This window comes from Chiloscyllium punctatum, chromosome 3, assembly GCF_047496795.1.
Source record: "Chiloscyllium punctatum isolate Juve2018m chromosome 3, sChiPun1.3, whole genome shotgun sequence".
Classification (NCBI taxonomy): domain Eukaryota; kingdom Metazoa; phylum Chordata; class Chondrichthyes; order Orectolobiformes; family Hemiscylliidae; genus Chiloscyllium; species Chiloscyllium punctatum.
Genome location: NC_092741.1, coordinates 118,966,066 through 118,972,065, shown reverse-complemented (window position 1 = coordinate 118,972,065; position 6,000 = coordinate 118,966,066).

Sequence of the window (6,000 nt, the reverse complement as noted above, 5' to 3'; positions counted from 1 at the left end):
TACAACATTGGAAACCCTGCTTTCACAGCACATCTCCTCCCCCTCTGCTTCTCCCAGACAAATGAGCTGGTTAAAGTGGGAGAAAGGGAGAGAAGATGCCATGTCCACCAGAGACTTCAGGAATGAATTTTTGACTTCACGTCAGCAAGAATCAGGTTCCATAACCTCTTCACTTCACGGATGAGATTTTCAATGAAATGTGTGACCTACTGTAGCAGGAATTGCAGCTGTAAAGGTAAACGTGAACCTCTTTGTGTTGATCTCCTTCAAGAGCAAAATTGGCAATTGCCCTTTGCCTCACACAGAGGTATAAGTATTTTGCGTCAGTGTTTACTGTGGAAAAGGATATGGAAGATATAGACTGTAGGGAAATAGTTGGTGACATCTTGCAAAATGTCCAGATTACAGAGGAGGAAGCGCTGGATGTCTTGAAACGGGTAAAGGTGGATAAATCCCCAGGACCTGATCAGGTGCACCCGAGAACTCTGTGGAAGCTCGAGAAGTGATTGCTGGGCCTCTTGCTGAGATATTTGTATCATCGATAGTCACAGGTGAGGTGCCGGAAGACTGGAGATTGGCAAACGGGGTGCCACTGTTTAAGAAGGGCGGTAAAGACAAGCCAGGGAACTATAGACCAGTGAGCCTGACCTCGGTGGTGGGCAAGTTGATGGAGGGAATCCTGAGGGACAGGATGTACATGTATTTGGAAAGGCAAGGACTGATTCGGGATAGTCAACATGGCTTAGTGCGTGGGAAATCATGTCTCACAAACTTGACTGAGTTTTTGAAGAAGTAACAAAGAAGATTGATGAGGGCAGAGTGGTAGATGTGATCTATATGGACTTCAGTAAGGCGTTTGACAAGGTTCCCCATGGGAGACTGATTAGCAAGGTTAGATCTCACGGAATACAGGGAGAACCAGCCATTTGGATACAGAACTGGCTCAAAGGTAGAAGACAGAGGGTGGTGGTGGAGGGTTGTTTTTCAGACTGGAGGCCTGTGACCAGTGGAGTGCCACAAGGATTGGTGCTGGGTCCACTGCTTTTCATTATTCATGTATTTCGATGTGAATGTAGGAGGTATGGTTAGTAAGTTTGCAGATGACACCAAAATTGGAGGTGTAGTGGACAGCGAAGAGGGTTACCTCAGACTACAACAGGATCTGGACCAGATGGGCCAATGGGCTGAGAAGTGGCAGATGGAGTTTAATTCAAATAAATGTGAGGTGCTGCATTTTGGGAAAGCAAATCTTGGCAGGACTTATACACTTAATGGTAAGGTCCTAGAGAGTGTTTGCTGAACAAAGAGACCTTGGAGGAGTGCAGGTTCATAGCTCCTTGAAAGTACAGTCGCAGGTAGATAGGATAGTGAAGAAGGCGTTTGGTATGCTTTCCTTTATTGGTCAGAGTATTGGGCGGTCACATTGGAGTTGGGCGGTCATGTTGTGGTTGTACAGGACATTGGTTAGGCCACTGTTGGAATATTGTGTGCAATTCTGGTCTCCTTCCTATCGGAAGGATGTTGTGAAATTTGAAAGAGTTCAGAAAAGATTTACAAGGACGTTGCCAGCGTTGGAGGATCTGAGCTACAGGGAGAGGCTGAACAGGCTGAGGCTGTTTTCCCTGGAGCGTCTAAGCTGAGGGGTGACCTTATAGAGGTTTACAAAATTATGAGGGGCACGGATAGGATAAATAGACAAGGTCTTTTCCCTGGGGTCGGGGAGTCCAGAACTAGAGGGCATAGGTTTAGGGTGAGAGGGGAAAGATATGAAAGAGACCTAAAGGGCAACATTTTCACGCAGAGGGTGGGACGGGTATGGAATGAGCTGCCAGAGGAAGTGGTGGAGGCTGGTACAATTGCAACATTTAAGAGGCATGGATGGGTATATGAGTAGGAAGGGTTTGGAGGGATATGGGCCGGGTGCTGGCAGGTGGGACTAGATTGTGTTGGGATATCTGGTCAGCATGGACGGGTTGGACCGAAGGGTCTGTTTCCATGCTGTCCATCTCTATGACTCTAAATGAGCTCACTAACCTTCAGTACTCAAAGTTGGTATGGGGAATAGACTGTGTTTTCCCTTTCTGCCTGTTCTTTCTGCCTGACAGCAGGATATAAAAACCGCAGCCACCACAAGTGAGAGTAAGTGGTCTGAGCAGAACCCTGGAAGGAAGAACCAAGGCCTTCATGATATGCCACACCACTTCAGCAACTTTAACCAGCAGTACAAAGCATGTTTTACTATCTCGGCAATGGTCAACTAGAGCTTGTTAATCTACATCGTTAACATATTAGATATCTTAAATAAAAATCTCACAGAGACAAGATAAAGTACCGACTGTTCCCCAACAAGCCACATCAGATGATATTGCGATAGAATTACAGCAATATGGTGAAAGGGAAGGGGTTTAAGGACTATTTTAAAGAGAGAAATGAAGTAGAGGGGTGAAGGTTTTTAAAGGAAGGAACTCCAAAGCTTGAGGGCTGAGGCAACCGAAGGCGCAGGTTCTCGTGGTGAAGAGATTAAAATCAGGGAGGCACAAGATGTCAGGGAGAGGGGAGCAAAGAGATCTCAGACAGTGGTGGATGTGGATGAGATTAGAGAGGGCATGTGGGGAATCGGAAAACAAGGATGACAATTTTAAAATGAAGCTGATGTTTGCCTGGGTCCAAGGTAGGTCAGTGATAGGCGGCTGGTGCTTGGTTTGAGTTCAGCCACGGACTACAGAGTTTTTGGCTGACTTCCTGTTCAGAGGTTAGAAATGTTGGAGACTAACCACGAGCGCGTTCGAGTAACTGAATCTAGGGGTAGCAAAGGCATTGCTGAAGCAAGCACAAACAGATCAGCAACTCACCTAGAAATGCCAGAACTTTAATAAATAGGAATAGGAGTGGGCCCTTTGGTCCCTCAAGTCCACTCCACCATTCAATGGGATTGTCATTATTCCGAAATTCCTCGCCTCCACTTTCCCTAAGAATCCTGTGTGATTCAACGAGACTGCCTCTCATTCTTCCAAACCCCAGTGAGTAGACTCCCAGGCTTTGCTCAGAAGACAATCCTATCATATTGGGGACTATCCTCCTGCACCTTTCCTGAACACCCTGAGGTGGTAATCCCACTGATGGGGTGTCCATTCTGTTGCTGAATGCATTTGCAGCTAAAAAATAAGGGTTCTAGTTATGAACAGTTGGGTCAAACGTTAGCATCTGGGACCCTGGGTTCGAATCCTGTTCTGGCCGATCGTGGAATTTGAATTCAATGTTTAAAAATCTGGAATTAAGGGTCTAAGGATGACCATGAATCCCTGCTTGATTGTTGGAAAAGCCCATCTGGTTTACTTGTGTCCTTTAGGGAAGGAAACTGCCATCATTACCTGGTCAGGCTGACATCGAACTCCAGGCCCACAGCAATGTGGGTCACTCTTTCTGGGCAATAAATGCAGGCCTAGCCAGAGACACCCTCATCCTGTGAGTGAATAAAAATTACCAAATTCAGCATTACAAGAAAATATTGACAATATGTAATTGGTTTTATGGCTGTAGGTTTTAAGGAGAGTCTTAAAGGAGGAGAGAGGAAAGGTTTAAAAGAAGGAATTCCCAAAATTCAGGCCTAGATTGCAGAAAGGGTGATTAATAGCAGGCATATGAGAGGCCAGGGGAATGTATAGCTTTCAGAAAGTCATAAAGATAAGACCATGGAGTGAATTAAAGAGGATTTTGAAACTAAGAAGTTGCTGAATCACAGGTCAGTGCCAACCAGCTGGCACTGTGGTGGTACTACAAGTTAGAAGTCGGGGCACCAGGCTTTTCGATGAGGTGAAGCTTATAGAGGTCACAGTTTTGAGAGGTTCAGGACGTGACTCTGACTATATCCCTTCAATGAGTGAGCTGTGCAGTGGTTGCTAGATCAGAGTTTGCCAGTAAGCTGTTTTAGCAAGACCAGGGCAACATTTGTTATTCTCCTGGCGCGTCAGCGCTGCTCTGGCCTTGAGTGAAGTGCATTAATTAATAACCAGCACGGTGAACAATCCCTCAACAGCACGATTGTGTAAACCAACTGACAGCAGGTTAGCATTTGAGGTGAGTGGCTGTGACACACACATCTCAAAGAGTTTCAAAAAAAAACTGCTGCTCACTGTTAGGTGACTTATTTGTCCTGATAAATAAAATGCCAACGGTAAGTAAATGGCCTTGTTTCCCTTGACTCTCGTTAATGATTACATGACTGTTGTTGAGAGTTTAACCTGAGCCTCTAACTCCAGACGTACAACATGGAGGGGGGGGTGTGGGAGGGGAGCAAACATCCACTCTCACCCATCACTCAATAACTCCGAGGCCGATTTAGTTTTAAAAGTACGGTGTGCTTTGATTTGCTGCATGGCCTTGAGTGAATGAATCATGTGACCCCTGCTGAACCAGGAGGCTGTAGGTTCAAAGCCCAATCCAGACTGACCCACCTAGCGCAGTGCTGAGGGAGTGCAGCCCTGACAGGGAAGCCATCTTTCAGATGAGGTAATAAACCAGAGCCCCCTGTCTTTCTTCTCAGGTGGATGTGAAAGGCCACATTTGAGGAAGAGGACATTTGACCACTGCATGTCCTGGCCAAAAATATATGGGTTTAGAGATTAATCACCAGAATACTGCAGCAAACAAACACCTCTGAGAACGTTCACTGTGGATGGTAATAAAATGAATTGCTTTTTTTAAAAATTAAAGTTCTTTTGTCTTCGAATCATATCATATCATTGATGAAGTTGCTCGGCCAACATGGACCATCCATGTGAACAACAAAGGGTCTGTCAGTTTTCTAACTGGCCTTGTGGATACTCTGTGAAGATTGACAGGTTGGGCAGCAAATGGAGGATTTGGGGGCTGGAGCCTGGTATGTGGGAGGTCACGTTATCAAATTCCACAGATAGGTGCAACCCTGCGGGTGAGAGAGAGAGGCTGCCCTGAGGGGAACCAAAAAGGGAGTGACGCAGGCTCATGTGTCAACTTCAAGGTGGACAGCAAGGGACCACTGACCCCTGACCACCGGCAAACCCACATGCAAGGCTAGCAAAAACAGCTCTTGTGTATTCTTCATGCTTCTGCCATTCCCCCTGTCCCTCGGGAAACCCTTACCCTCTCTGTCTTGCTGTTTTGGCCTGAATATGGGAGAGTTGTGTTTACCATCACAGCTAGTGCCTCTAGTGATAACATTGTCTAATCTTACTAGGGAGAGGCTTATCTTTCTCCCAAGGCCTCTGAAGGCAAGACAAGCCACAAATTGGTTGCTAGGTAATAATTGTGAAGGCCAAGCCAAACTCCTAATAAATGAGGTGGTAACACTGCCTCATTTTGCGTCCTGGGAATGAAGTAAACACGATTACTTCCATTCTTCACATCAAACCCGTACAACATTCCAACTTGATTGTTTTCATGTACAGCACTGAAGGCCCCATGACACGTTAGGCCTGTACTGATTCTTTGAACAGCTATCAAATTTGATCACAGAACAGTACAGCACAACAGCAGGCTCTTCGGCCCATCATCTCTGTGCTGACCATGATGCTGTTCTGAAGTAATCCTATCTGCCTACAGAGGCCCGCAGCGCACTATTCCCTGTCTATAATTTGGCCAACTCCCTGATGCTTTTCCCCCATTGTCCTGTCATTGTTCAATGCCAGTTTAAAGTTTCTACCCTTTGAATGTTCATCATGTTTGGATAGCAGACATTTAATTCTCCCCGTTACACTAACATTAGAGACGGGCGAGAGACCGGTCCTTCCCTCTCTCCGTGGGAGCACAAAACATTATTCGGATGCACAGGAAAAATGTAAACAATGTAGAAAACGCAGGCATCAATTTCTGCACAGCAAGATCCCACTTGTGGCAATGTGCCCAAGACCAGAGGTGTAGGTTGATATATCTATATATATTCTTAGATATATACTGTACATTGATATATGGTATATCTGAAATTCACACATAAATTCGATATATATATTGGTGTACTGTACA